This window comes from Diabrotica undecimpunctata, chromosome 1 (genome assembly GCF_040954645.1).
Source record: "Diabrotica undecimpunctata isolate CICGRU chromosome 1, icDiaUnde3, whole genome shotgun sequence".
Classification (NCBI taxonomy): Eukaryota; Metazoa; Arthropoda; class Insecta; order Coleoptera; family Chrysomelidae; genus Diabrotica; species Diabrotica undecimpunctata.
This window is the reverse complement of record NC_092803.1, coordinates 38,119,083-38,134,430: the sequence shown is the minus strand read 5'-3', so window position 1 is coordinate 38,134,430 and position 15,348 is coordinate 38,119,083. Positions and strand designations below refer to the sequence as shown.

The window sequence follows — 15,348 nt, the reverse complement described above, 5'->3', positions numbered from 1 at the left end:
GGTATAAAATTACGTATAGTAAAAGACAAACAGAACATGGCAGATTAAACAGTAAGAAGATTTATAATTAACGATTTCCACATATTACATCCAGGAGGACATGCAGGGATAAATAAAATGTATAATATATAAGAAAATACTACTTCTGAAACAAATTAAGAAGAGCTGTTAAATAATATGTGATGAGATGCCAAGATTGCCAAAGGCATAAGCACTCGATCATGAAGACAGAGCCCTTGACTATCATATTGAAAGCCATCAGTGCATTTGACACGATATTTATAGATCTAGTAGGCTTATTTGAGATAAATTCTAATGGGAAGAAATATGTATTAACACTACACTGCCCATTAAGCACATACATATTAGGATACGTAATACAAAGAAGCCAAAACAGTAGCGAAATTAATGGTAGAAAATTTTATTTTTTGATATGGAATATGCAGAAAAATTGTAACAGACCAAGGACAGAGTTATGGGCAAGAATATTTGCAAAAAGCGCAACTACCACGAGACAATTTAAGCTTTAGAGAATACTCATAAGCAGATAAATGATTGCATATAAATAACTGTCAAAATTCCCGATATGTTGGAGTATGTGGTTACAATATTATTGTTTTTTGTACAACATTTCGGTACACTCAGCAACAGGTTACATACCATTCGAATTGGTATTCGAAGAAACCTAAAGACTGCCTACAAATACACAAAACGAAATGGAAGCACAATTTTCCAACATAAACACGTCTCCTAATGCTATCAAAGAGCTCTTTACGGACAGAGCACAGATATTATGTACATAAAATACCGGGAAATGCATTTAAAAATACTGAGCAAATAATAAATTTGTGTTTTGACTTACCCTATATGAGATTGAGAGAGTATTAACAAAATCAATCATTTTTATAAATTTTGATAATCTTCTAACGGTTATGGCTACAAAGGTCGTTGCTTTTCTACCCACTCTAAATTATACAGGGCGTTGAACTTGCTACGATTTTGGATGGTACCTAAGCCAAGCGCTTTCTATTACATCATATTTACTTAGTATTCTACGGATTTGTTGAGTAGATTAAACTGGAAGTAAATTGAAATTAATAAATAAAAATCTTCAAAATCGTATAACATGAATAACCCAGTATTGTCATATTTTCTCTCTTGCCAATTAGCTTTTTTGTAAATCTATAATCAAGTTGCCTCATCAGCACCTATTTATTGTGTTTTGTATGATTGAATAATTATTTCGCTAATAAAAGTTCAATTAAAAATAAAAACATTAAAAAAAAAACAAGATGTGGGAAAATTTAATTATTCAGAATGGCACTTTTAAGACATTTTATTTTTAAATATACTTTCAATGTAGGTTTTAAATACCAATTTTATTGCCAATAGTACTCTAATCTTTATTATATATAGATTGTTGTATACAGTATAAATTAAAGTAAAAAATATAAAACAATTATTTGATGGCGATTCAAGATGGACGTTAAAGTTATTGTCTTATTTGAGGTAAGGACCTCTTTATTATATTTTACTAATTCTAAAGATGTCGCATTAATAATACAATAGTGTCGTAACTCAGAAAACATGATTTTTCAGAATCAACGAAAAAAAAATTAATGCATAATATGTTTCTCATTAATATTAAAGGAAGTTTCTTTGTACTCTTGATTAAATAAAAATACTGACAGTGAAGTTATTTAAAAATTTTGAGTTAACACTGAATTGCTCTAAGCAAAATGTTCGAAATGAAATATTATTTTTAGTTATGAGATTATTTATCAAATATTTTGTGTTACTGCAATTTGATTTACTATTTTTTCCCGAACTTTACGTTAGTTTTTGGACTTACAACAATTTTGCGAACTGATTCTTCGTATTTGTTAACATTGGATCTGAAAAGATTGTATTAAACATTAACAATTACCGAGAATTGTTGTTTTTGATAATAATAAATAAATTAAGACTGTTTTTAATTAAGTATATATTATAACAAAATACAGTATTCTTGAACATTTTGTATTTAATCTATATATTTAATAAAATTAAAGTAATTCGTAGTCAATTAAAAGGACATTCTTAAAAAAACAAATTATTTAAACTTAGTTTGAATCAGTCTAAAAATAAATTATTACTGATAACAATTTTAATTTTTAATCCGTCAAATCCTTATAGTAAGTTTCACGATAAATCCTGGGTATTACATTTTCGTCAAGTAATTCCTTTAAGTCTCTTTTCTTATTTTGAGTTAAAGGTATCTTGCTTAGGCACTCTCATGTCAAACCATTAGCAAATAACGAAGTCTGGTTTTTAGTTCGTCGTAAGCTATGTACGAAAACTTTTTGGTAATCTTCATCTTCGTAAGAGGTCTTATAAAAGAAAGTAAATGGATGTTCGTTTTCAACACGAAAGACCTTAATGCCATGCCATTCTATTTTGTCTTTCTCCTCTTTAACATTAAAATTGTTACCCCACTCTTTTTGAAGCAATTTCAGATTGTAAAATGTTTCGTCTAGTGTTTAGTCATTTCAGTCACGCTATACGGTTTGCCTGTCTTTTTAGCCGTCTGAAGTAATGTCATATATTGTTGTGCGACATACACTGGACCAGATTTTACGAAACGCTTTACTTGCTTTTCTATGACGCTATGCACATTGTAACCCTCGTTTTGAGAGTGAGCGCGAATCATAAATTTGTCGGTTATGCTTTTGACATTCATTTTCTGTACTGCGTACGCATGTGCTGTAAGGATGTGCTTGATGACTCGTAAATGGTGAAGGTATAGGCGGTGGTTGTACTTTAGCAACGTCACTGTTTTCTATTTGGGCATCAGGTTTATTATTTGTACTCTTCAGTGACAATAACGACGGTGAAGAGATTTCCTGCTCGCGATCCTCAGCATTTGTTGCTATAGCAACAAGTAATTGCCTACGACTCAGGTATTGAACCTAAAAATGAATCAAGTAATAGTATTAGATTAAGTATATAGGTACTTGATGCAAGAATATCACTAAGAGTGTAGTAACTCTAAATTTATAAAATAAAGTAGTTGGTAAGCTTTCGTAATAACACTGCTATACATTTTAAATGAGTTATTACTATCCGGTAATCGACAAATAGATAACAATTAATAAATGTTTTAGAAACAACAACAAAAATGATTTAAAGTGATGATTCAACAATAATGTAGTATGTCAAAAATAATGAACTGAACCAATAATAGTGTCGTTAGTAAAAATATTAATTTAAGAAGTGCTGGTGTAAATCACTAATAGTGTAATAACTAGAAAAACAACAATGTTATGATTAGATTCAAATCAATAAGAATAAAATAACTCGAAATATAGCTATGAAAATTACATACCTGATTCGGCAATAACGTGAAAACTCGAAATGATGAGCACAGCAACACGTGCACTCCCGATCACTGTTGGTCGCAACTAAAAATGACGCGATATTGTGAGGGGGGTGACGACAGTCGGTCAGTCTTGAATAACGTCTTATGGCGCCAACTCTTATTTATTTATTGCACTATTAAAATCACAGTTTTATTGACTTATAGGAAATTGAATTTAACGTGTGAATATAGTGTTATCTCAATTTCGAAACATTTTGAGTTGTGACACTATTGCATTATTAGTGCGATGTCATATTTCCATTTTCAGTAAATTTAAGATTTTAATAAAAAGCATAAATAATTTTTTAACAGTATATTGAAGACTCTTTTATAATATAAAGTTTGTACATCAAAAAAGTTTAAGATTTGTAGTTGACAGTAGAATACACTGCTGAACAAAAATCTATAACCGTTCATCAGAAATGATTTTCTGTAACACACTTCTTCGACCAATGTTTTTACATTGTGTGTAATGGCTGACAAATAGACACACATTAATAATATACCTACACTCCTACACAGTCTAATTAATAAAATACATGGTCTAATAGTTATTTACTAAGGTGACAGTGATATAACCATAGCAACCTCATTCATTATTATATCTATTGACTTGTTCTTGAAAGGTGAATAATTGAAATAAACTCATGGACAAAAATATCGAATATTTTGAAATTTTCCAATTTTTTTTTTGTAATCACTATTATTTCAAAATAATTTTAGAGATCTGATAATACTCATATAGTAGGCTGATGTACTCAACTAGTTTGAAATACTTTGATGTTTATTCGGTGGTTAGTGTCATTCGTACATTTTATCATAAAAAACCTTCCCCACGTAAAGCAAAAATCACACTAACTCGCTTATTTTTAGTTTAATTTATTAAGTTTAATTAAATATTGTTTTTATTTAACGAAGTTTAAAATAAGTATCCCACCAATTCGACACTGCGATGAAGCCCAAGTAGCACATATTGTAATTTTGTACGAGGAAGGATATACACTAAAAGATATCGCACGACGGCGACGTCTCAGCAGAACTGAATCTATAGTTTCGAATAGGTACTCTAAAAAGGTAGGTACCGCGAAACAGGAAATTTTGTACGAAGGCCTGGTCAAGGACACTCAAGGTGCACAACCGCAATTGATGACCGTTTTTTGGTTCTTAATTTTACACAAAATCGTTCATTGACATCGATGCACCTCAAAAATGAGCTATTAAATGTTAGAAAAGTTAATGTAGAAAATACAAAGTACAAAGTAATTGTAGAGCCCATTCTTACATATGGAGCAGAATGTTGGCAAATGACAGTAAAAGGAAAGAAAAAAGTTGACACGGTTGAAATGGACTACCTAAGAAGAGCTTGCCGTATATCAAGAGTAGAACGTATACCTAATTCTGAAATTAGAAGAAAAACAGATAGAGTACATACAACTTCTGAAAGAATAGAAACTAGACAGTTAATATGGTATGGACACGTACAGAGGATGGACGACAACAGATGGCCAAAAAGAGCTATGGAATACAATCCAAGTAATAGAAGGAAACGAGGAAGACCAGCCAAGTCTTGGATACAAGGTGTTATGGAAACCATGAAAGATAGAGCCATTGATGAAGACACCTGGAGAGATAGAAAAAGATGGCGATCGAAATGCGGGAAGCGGCAGAAGCTGTAGGATCCCCGCTTATATATATATATATATATAAAAATTAATGTGAGTTCACAAATAGTTAACGAAGATCAAAAGAAGCAAACTTAAAGCCCAGGCGCCCCGCCAAAGTTCCACGTCTTGTCCAAAATCATAAAGCTCGTCGTTTGGAATTTGCAAGAACACATATTTAGGGGAATATCGACAACTGGAAAAACGTTCTTTTCACTGATGAGATCAGAATCCTATAGGAAGCCAGATGGTCAAAACTACGTCTACAGAAGAGTTGAAGAACGATTCGCCAGCTGCAGTCTCGCCCAGACCGTTAGTTTTGGAGTTGATGGCATAATTATTTGCGAAGGTATTAGTTGGGAGGTACGAACCACACCTGTAGAAGTGATTGGACAGATGACTAGTGATTCTTACGTTTAAAACATCCTGCAAGATCATGTTTTGTCATTTTTTGGTTACATTGGATATGAAAGAGTCACGTTAATGCATGATAATGCTCGACCACATGCTGCTACCATAGTGAGTAATTATCTTGATGAGGTCCAAATTCAAAGATTGGATTGGCCACCATTTAGCCCGGATTTAAATCCAATAGAGCACATGTGGGATCACCTAAAACGCAGCATACGACAAAGAAATCTCGTTCCAAATATGATAGAGCAGCTTCGGCTTGCTGTACAGGATGAATGAAATGCAATTTCCCAAGGATATGTCCAAAATTTACTTGCAAGCATGCTGAGAAAGATGCAAGCAGTAATAAAAGCTAGAGAGGGGAATACTCGTTACTGATCATGCACTTCTTTCAGTTAAAACGACTTGTTTAAACAATTTAAATTATCATTTAAATTTATAGTAAAATAACCTTATTTACGTAATATTAAACATTTATTTTTTTCACAATTTTCTTCACATAAAAACTTAAATTTTTTTATTAAACATTGTTAAAATAAACTCTATTTTACAATAAACGACTTGATTGACCAGAATTTATTTTGAAAAAACAAAAATTAGAACATTCCAACATATTCGATATTTTTGTCCATGAGTGTAGATACAATATTTATTAACTGATAAAAATATTCAAACTAATAATACCTTTAGACAGTAAAAAAATAAGCTATACCTATCTTTTTCAGTCAGTCATTCACGTGTAGATGTGACAAAATCTTTTTTTACCAAACTCGTGGAATGATACCAAATATGGTAATTAGACACCTAACCTTAATATTAGACACGTTTTGTAGATACAATGGTACTGGCAATAGTATATAGAACAGTTATAGGAAAAATATGTAGTGCACATGGATCAAGGATCAATAATAATTAAATGATAATATTTATCAACTCATTATAAAGAAAAACTTAAAGATGGAAAAAGACAAAACAGAAAAAAATACATTAACCCTTTACGGCATGAATTTTTGTTGTTTTTTTTTAATAAATTCAGATAAGAATTGTAATTCTATTTTTATGTAAAAATATTGAAAAAAATCTAGCTACGATTAAACCTCTATTGACAAAAAAAATTTTGGTGCCAAATATGGAACATCATGCAACAATGTAATATTAAAGTCAAACTATTTTGAAGCTACAGAATATACTATACAGCATGAAACTGCAAATAACAGTTGCTTTTATTATTGATACACACCGGTATTGGGCATTTTGAGCACACTATCTAACTATGTTTTCCTTGTACAACCTGGAAATTTGCATCATGACCTATTGCTCTCATTCAAATAGGAAAAATGATCCAGCCCATGTTTACGGATGTCTTCTTGGGGTATTTCTTTAGTGGGTACCTTTTTTAGTTTGTTCTCGTACATCTGCTGAATGCTACTACTTGACGATCTTCCTACTTTGTTCTGTTTAATTGGTTTCCGGCTTTCCACGGAGCATCGGCTATTGCTAGTTTGGTATCCAAAAGGGGTAAATCAAATTTCTTCGCTCTTTTGGCTAATAACCAACAGTTTACGGCTGTCATGTTAATGAAATAGAAAAATATTCGTAAATAATATTTGTTCGACTGATTTTTATACGATAAAATCTTAACATAGAATCAAGGAGATCTACACCTCCCATGTAGTTGTTGTAGATTAGGACACTGTTAGGACAAGGTATCATTTTATGTATACTTTCTTGTTTGAAAAATCTTCTCTTTTCTTCCTTTGATTTACTTTTAGCATATGTTGACATTGTAGTAATGATTCTATTATCAAACCAGGACACCACACTGACATCCACACTGTCTGTATTGGCTATTTTCTCTACCATATGACCTCTGCCTTGCTTCTTCATTTCTTTCTCAGCTGACATCACAACTCCAGGAACACGATTAAGTCTTACTGTTCCCAAAGGTAAAATGCCCTCTTTGGTCAGATATATCATAAGAGGTATGCTGGTGAACCAATTATCAGAAAACAACTTGTAATGTTGATGTTTTTGTATCGAATCTGCTAATGTGACAACCAAGTTGCTGCTCATACTAAGATTTGGTGCTCCTAGAGGTACAATGTTACTCTGGGAACTAGCAAACAAATTAAAGTCATAGCTGAATCACGAAATACCACTCAGCATAAAGTTTTTAAAGCCACACTTATGTGGTTTTTTTTTCGGATTATAATGCTTTAGCTGGCTTCGCGCTTTTGTTGGTATAATCTGTTCGCCTATAGCTAGAAATTCTTCTTTCGAAACCATGAGTAGTAGTTCTTTGATTTGGTTCAGAACAGATCTGATTTTTAATAATCTGTCATGTCCAGGCTGATCATTTTCAATCATGTCATCATTGTTATTGAAATGCAAGAAACGTTTTATTTCTTCGAATCTGTTTCAGCTCATCACATCGCTAACTGTTCGGTGGCCAATATTGGCATTTCAATAGTGTCTTGTTGATGGAAGTTGAATTATCGACATGTAGATAGTAATTCCTATAAATTGTTCTATTTGTCTGAGTATAAATTTGTTTGTTGTCTGATATGCTCTATACGACTATCACGAAAGAGAAACCTAAAAAATTGGATCGGAGTTTCTAATTATTATTGTAAAATCGAAGAAGGGAAATTTTCAGAACCAGTAAATTTTGTATCATTTTCTGATCTTCTCAGATTTTCTTTCACATAATTATGAGATATCTTCCTTTTATACCGTAGTCTTTCAGACAAAGGGCTATCATCATCTGAGGAATCTGAGGATGTGGCAGAAATGACAGTTTTCTTGTCATTGCTTGGTAAATTTTCACGCTCCTCATTGTCACTATCTTGACCCAATATCTCATTTGTGTTGTCGTCATCTGAGAGATCTGATTCTTCACTATTAGTACTATTTGGAATTTTAACTGCATTCATTGTAGCATAAAAGAGTTTCGGAGTAATATCTACAAAAACAATCAATGAGTCTATAACTTGATAGTGTGACATATATAGCACAAACCCTTTTTGGGGTTTTCCAGAGACTTTCAACATTCTTAATTTTTAGTACTTACCTAAGCAAATATCTAATATAACAATACAATAAATTTAAATTTTTTTTCGCTTTAAAAAACGTTTTTACTATAAAAAATAACCTCTAACTTCGAGCACTGTTTCACGTGGTTCAGAATTTCAACAAGAATGAACTTGAAACTGCGGACGGCTGCCTATCTCGCCGTCATAACTATGCAGCATATCTCGCGTACACTATTAGTATGTGTCAGATATGGGCTGCCATGCAGCTACGACAAAAACTAAGTTAAAATATAACAAAAAAATTTTTTTGGTTTGTCCCATTTATGGCACATGATGCGGTAAAGGGTTAACATTTACTTGGGTTAGGTCTTATCCTAAAATTAACTCAATCTATAATCAAAAATTAATATAATAGCCGATATGTAGATGTTTGACTGATATTTAAGTAATTCGCCATATGCTGCTTTTTGTTATCTGTATATTTCTTGGAACAAAAAAGATGTTCTTCTAGCTTTCCTATGATACGTTGTAGAATAACTATGAAGAACAACCCGTATTTTGGAAACGCGTATGCAGTTTCTTTTCATTGTAATCCTTTTGACGTTACTGGAGCATCTGAAGGTATTTCTTCCTTATAGCAATTGGTTTTAGGGGTAAGGTGGTCAACGATTTTATAAGTATATAGATCAAAGGTTAGTGTGCCTTTAATACATAATGGATCGACAATAGTAAAGAGACAAAGGATAGCAAACAAGACATCCAATGTACGATAGTACATTGTAACAATATTACTTTTAACTGTTAAAATGAATGTGTAAATTATTTTTCATTTAGTAAAACTATTTTATTGATACATCATAATTCAAAAAGAAGCAGATTTAAACCACATTTTCTTTGAATGTACAAAATATATACAACAAACTGACGACTTAATAAAAAATTTAACTAAACATAAAATCCTTTCACCCTATAACATTTGTTACCTTTTGTCATTAAATAACAAAAATGTATATAACTACTTAACAGAATTTATTTCGAAAAGTAATCTCAATTTATAAGTTCAGTCAAAAAACAGTAACCTTTGTTTTATCCCATTTGTTTTAAACCTACTATCCGTGACCCTTTCTAGTTTGTGTTTTAATTTAATGTCTTGATGGGACCCTAGACGAGAAGCGAGTAACCATGTTTGTTCCATTGGTAACCAAATAACCAAAATATATTGTGATAATTATTTTCTTTTCTTTCCTTTGGGAAGAACATAAAAAGTTGTGACTGGCTGAATGGCAAATGCCTATGCCACAAAAAAAAGATACATCATAATGACGGTATTAGATTTTTGTTTTGATACAGCGCAGCGACAGCCGCTTATACGTATTTCGACCTCTTTAGGTCTCCTCAGAGCGGTATAGCCACTACTCGGTAATTTTTGAAATAGTCGGTAAATTCCAATAAAATTTCCTGATGGTAAACACGACCAGCCGCGTATATATTTGCAATTACGGCTATCGGCGTCTCAGCAACAGGGGTAAAAGGATTAAAAATTATTTAATAATCTAATTATAAAAAAAATGTTACAATATGATCGATGATATTCAGGCCTACAGGCTGGCCATTCTAGAATATTAATTCCTACTTCCCCCAAGTATTTCACGATTTATTTGCACGAACATTACTGCACGATTCTTGCAGTATGCGTTATTATTATTACCATGCATAAAGAGGAAATTGTCCTTTATAAATGGACCAAATGGAACACTGCTTTTCCAACCGGGGGCCACTAATAAAAATAAGTTCAGTTTGAGCCTTAAATAAGATTTCAGCCCAAACCATGATACCATAACCGCTAAACTTTCTTCCCTAGGACATACAAGCTTGGGCATATCTTTCATTTCTCCGTCTCGAAACCCCCTCTCGGTCATCGCCAGACTTCAAACAGAACCGCGATGCTTGAGTAAAGAGAATTCGGCTTTAATTCTCTATATTCCAGTGTTGATGTAGCCGAGCAAAAATTGATCGATTCCTACATTGTCTGGATTATAATTCGAAAATATACGGCCCGCCTTCTTGCCATTAATCCTCTTTCATTGATTCGTCTTCTAACCGTACTCTCACTTACAATCACATTTTGAACCTCCTGTAGAGAGTTTCTTGCAGCAATTTCAGTGGAGTGGCGGTTTCTTAAAAGTTCCATGACAATAAAACGATAATCTCTTTGCGAGGTAACTCTTCTACGACCAGAACCAGGTCGACGTGAGTATCTACCAGTCTCCATAAAGCAATTTAAAGCTCTTCGTACTGTAGTTCTCGGAATACCTAAAGCTTTGGATACATAAACGACTTCTTCCTTCTTGAAGCAATGCAATAATTCAAATAAAACCATATCTTTAATATTAACTTAGTGAAACTCCACGTTTAAAAAGCTAAATTACTGTACAGATAGTAAAATTAGAATCTACAAGACTTGCATACGACCAATCATAACATATGGCATAGAAGTGCGCGAAGATACCAACAAAATGAAACAGATGCTAAGGGTTGCCGAGATGAAAACTCTAAGAACAATAGTGGGCAAAACAAGAAGATACGGGTGAGAAATACAATCGTTAAAGAGTAGTGCCAAATTCAAGATATTATAAGATGGGGAAGGCAGCGTAAAAGGATGTGGTACAGTCATGTAAGACGAATGGATGAGAATAGACTCCCAAAAATTGCCCTAGAAAATAACCCGCCCGTTTCAAGACCTCCAGAAAAACCACCTAGAAGATGGAGAGCTAGTTGGCAATCTACCACACAGGAAATTAACCAGAGGCAGCTTCAGAATTAAACAGATCTAAAGATCTCCAAGAAATAGAAGAAGCAGAAGAAGAAGAAAAACTTAGAAGATAAACAGCGACTACAGAAAACAACAACGTAAACGTCTAAAACAAGTATACATGATGGCACTACATTTTTAAATTGAGACGCATAATGAAACAGTACATAAAACTTGCACTTGCACCAATGAATTTTTATTTTCGGAAATTTATAGGGTGGCTACTTTTTTTGCCGTTCAGTGTATATATAAGCATTTAAACATAATATGTTATAAAAACATACAATTTTTAAATAGATGTTTAATTTTTTATAGACCTTCAACAAAGCTATGTTTTAAATAATTTTTCCGTCGACCGTCCATTTATGATCAATTTTAACACTCTCAAAATCATTGATTAATGACCCCTATTAATGAATGATTTTCTATTAATGAACGATTTTATTATAGGCAACACAACATACTCGTACATTGCTTGCATAATAGTTATTTAACCAACAAGTGTATTAATAAGGGCGATTAACAATTGAGATATATTTACGCGCGAGCGAAGCGAGTGCATTAATGTTCGAGATTGTTAATCGCCATTTTAATTCACGAGTTCGTTAAAAAACTTTTCCGTCGACCGTACTTTTCAGAAATAAAAATATCTAAGTTTAAATTTTTATTTACTTAACGATAAATAATGACATAAAATGACAGACAGTACTTACAGCGGCTACTTCATTTTAAATAATTTTTTAGTGGGAATATAAATAGGTATTTTTGGTTGCCTACACCACAGGTAACTGTCAATCACAGAGCGTTAAATGTAGTTAAATTAATTTATACAAGCAATGTATGTTGTATTGCCTATAATGAAATCGTTCATTAATTGAAAATCATTCATTAATAGGGGTCATTAATCAATGATTTTGAGGGTGTTAAAATTAATCATAAATGGACGGTCGACGGAAAATTAATTAAACGCTTTGTGATTGGCAGTGACCTGTGGTGTAAGCAACAAAACATATACCTATTTATATTCCCACTAAAAAGTTAATTTAAAATGAAGTAGCCGCTGTTAGTACTATCTGTCATTAGTGTCATTGTATGTCATTATTTACTTTATTATTGTTTAAAATTCTGTGTATTTGAAAAATCAAAGGATGGATATTAACGAAGAGTTTAATTTAACTCCAACAGAATTTCTTCTTCTATCACAGAATTTACAGAGGTCCAAGAAGACTTAAATATAAATTTGTCAAAATGCTATACAGCAGATAATCATTTATCAATATCTTCCATTAATTTCAGTAATTGCACTATTTCGAATATTAATGTTTACTATAATAAAACTACCACTAAGGAAACTTTGAATAAAGTCAATGAAAGCTAAAAAAATTGTTATTTATCGTTAAGTAAATAAATATTTAAACTAAGATATCTTTATTTCTGAAAAGTACGGTCGACGGAAAAGTTTTGTAACGAACTCGGGAATTAAATTGGCGATTAACAATCTCGAACATTAACGCGCTCGCTTTGCTCACGCCTTAAAATATCTCAATTGATAATCGCCCTTATTAATACACTTGTTGGTTAAATAACTATTAACCAATTCTATAATTACTTTTAGTAATTTTCATGTATGTTAAACATTTTCTTTATTTACCTACTTAATAATATATAGTTTACTAATTTGTAGGTTCTCCTTAATGTTGCAGCTGTTATGGTGAATGGCCAGTTATATCAACCTGGTTTATATAAACAACGTTCATTCTCGCTGGTTTCTAAAACGGACTTTTATAATCCGTACCAAAGTCGCTTACTTAATGTATTAACTCCAGCTGGTTTATTAAACGAAAATTGGAACTACCATGCATCCGAAGTACGAACCCCCCTTTTTGATAAAAGACATGAATATTACGGAAGTCCCCATTACAGTAAATATCAAACACAAGAAAATTATTTGACATTTTCTCCGACAAGGCATTTATCATCTGCACAGCGAATTCCCGTTTTTGGTAGAAGATATTATGGATATTCCAGAGGTCCCCATTTCAGTAGATATCAATCACAAGAAAATTATTTGACATATTCTCCAACCAGTTATTTATTATAGGATATCAGAAACTCATAGCAGCTCACGCACTGATTATACGTTATTCTATATTCACTTGATTTAAAATACAAATAAAATTGTTAATAAAAAATTTCTTAAACATTTTGCTTTTTCATTGACTTTACGGGAAAAGAGATATTATAACACGTTTAGTACGGAACTGAAAATTTGTGTAATAATATTTATAAGAAAAAACATGTGAACAAAGCATCTTAATGTAAAAAAAAATATTCTGGAAGATGATTTATATATCTTGTATATTTCGTATATTTAATATCTCTAAAAATATTAATATACCTGGCTATAGTTTTAAGCGAGTCGACAGGAATTAAAATGACACAGGTGGTGATGTAACACAGTTCAATAATAAATAACACAGTGACTACAGCAGACATTATGACCGACGTAACACAAGAAACACAAATCCATTTAGAACCAAATTATTTAGTACAAAACACTAAATCTAAATACAAAATAAAGATGTAGATGTAAATAAAACTAGGTCAAAAAACGATAACGCGCTTACAAATGAAGTTATAAACGTTAATGAAACATGATTAAAAACTAATGAATCATTGATCACTTCACCAATTAGTACAGAACCTACAGTGCACAGAGCAAAAGAGCTTTCTCCGAAACAGTTACACCACTTGAAACTCCGGAATGCTTTATTTGGCTTGCTTACGATACACGTTCAAAAAATAAGAGAAGAAGTAAGTGTTCTTAATTACCAAGAAACAATATACTTTTTTAAAGACGCGTATGGTTCACCGAGCCCATTGAGTGTTGCTCAAACTTATACAAGAGATCTTGATTTACGTATCAAGAGATATTAATACGTAAAATTAGTAGACAACATCTACCTTCTGTTCAATGAAAAAATAATGAAAGTACGTTGCACAAAGATTTAACGCAAAATATCCAAACTGCTGGATACAAATTCCTCCTCTGAATTAGACAGTGATCAAGTACAAGAAAAGAAATTCAAAATCAATTTATTAGAAGAAGACTTAATAAAAGACCTATATAAGCGAAGATTGGACCAAAAGCTAGAAGAGTTTCGGTATGAATCATTAGAACAAACATCATTAGAACAGTCATTAGAAGACACACTAACATGCATAAAAGAGAAAAAAGAACTTCATATAAAATACTTGAACACAAAAAACTATGAGGACTTGGAACTATACAGAAAAAAAAATAAAGAAGTGAAAAGAAAAGTAGCAAATGAAAAAAATGAAAGATGGGAAAAAACATGCACAGAGATAGAACAGCACATAGGAGGACCGAAGAAATAAGACAGAGAAAATCAAGATCGGTCAAATCAAAGAAAACGAATGGCAAGAATACTATAAAAAATTGCTAACCGATGACCGCCCCGAATTCAAACAATCAGAAATAGACGGAATAGAAATCTACACACATGAAAAAATCGAATTAAGCCTAGCTGAGGTAAAAAGAACGAACAAAACTCTAAAGAACAAAAAAGCAGAAGGTCCCGGCGGAATACCAAATGAATTGATAAAAAACGGATCGGAAAAGTTATTCCGTATGATACATAAAATGTTTGAGAGAGCACTGAATGAAGAAGACTTACCGGCATAATAGACCCAAGCATATATGACATCAATATACAAGAAAGGAAATAGAAAAAACTGCGAAAACTATCGGGGAATCAGCATTATATCGTCTATAGGCAGACTATATGGAAAGACCATAAAGGAAAAATTAGAAATATATATACAAGATAAAATCGGAGAAGACCAGGCAGGTTTCACAGCGGGGAAAGCATGCTTAGATCACATTTACACGGTCGAACAACTAATAGAAAAAAGAATGGCCAAAAATAGATCCGTCCATCTGTCCATCTTAAGAAGGCATATGACTCAATACCTAGAACCAAGCTACGGGAAGCAATGGAAGACATCGAAGTT

General features: G+C 32.3%; 1 long non-coding RNA gene across 1 annotated transcript; it reads left to right on the top strand.

The window, feature by feature from the left end:
* Positions 1 to 1,373: 1,373 nt before the first annotated feature.
* Positions 1,374 to 13,474, top strand: LOC140438643 (uncharacterized). Its single transcript, XR_011950566.1, has 2 exons — positions 1,374 to 1,509; positions 12,998 to 13,474. It is a non-coding gene; the product is annotated as an uncharacterized lncRNA (long non-coding RNA).
* Positions 13,475 to 15,348: the final 1,874 nt, after the last annotated feature.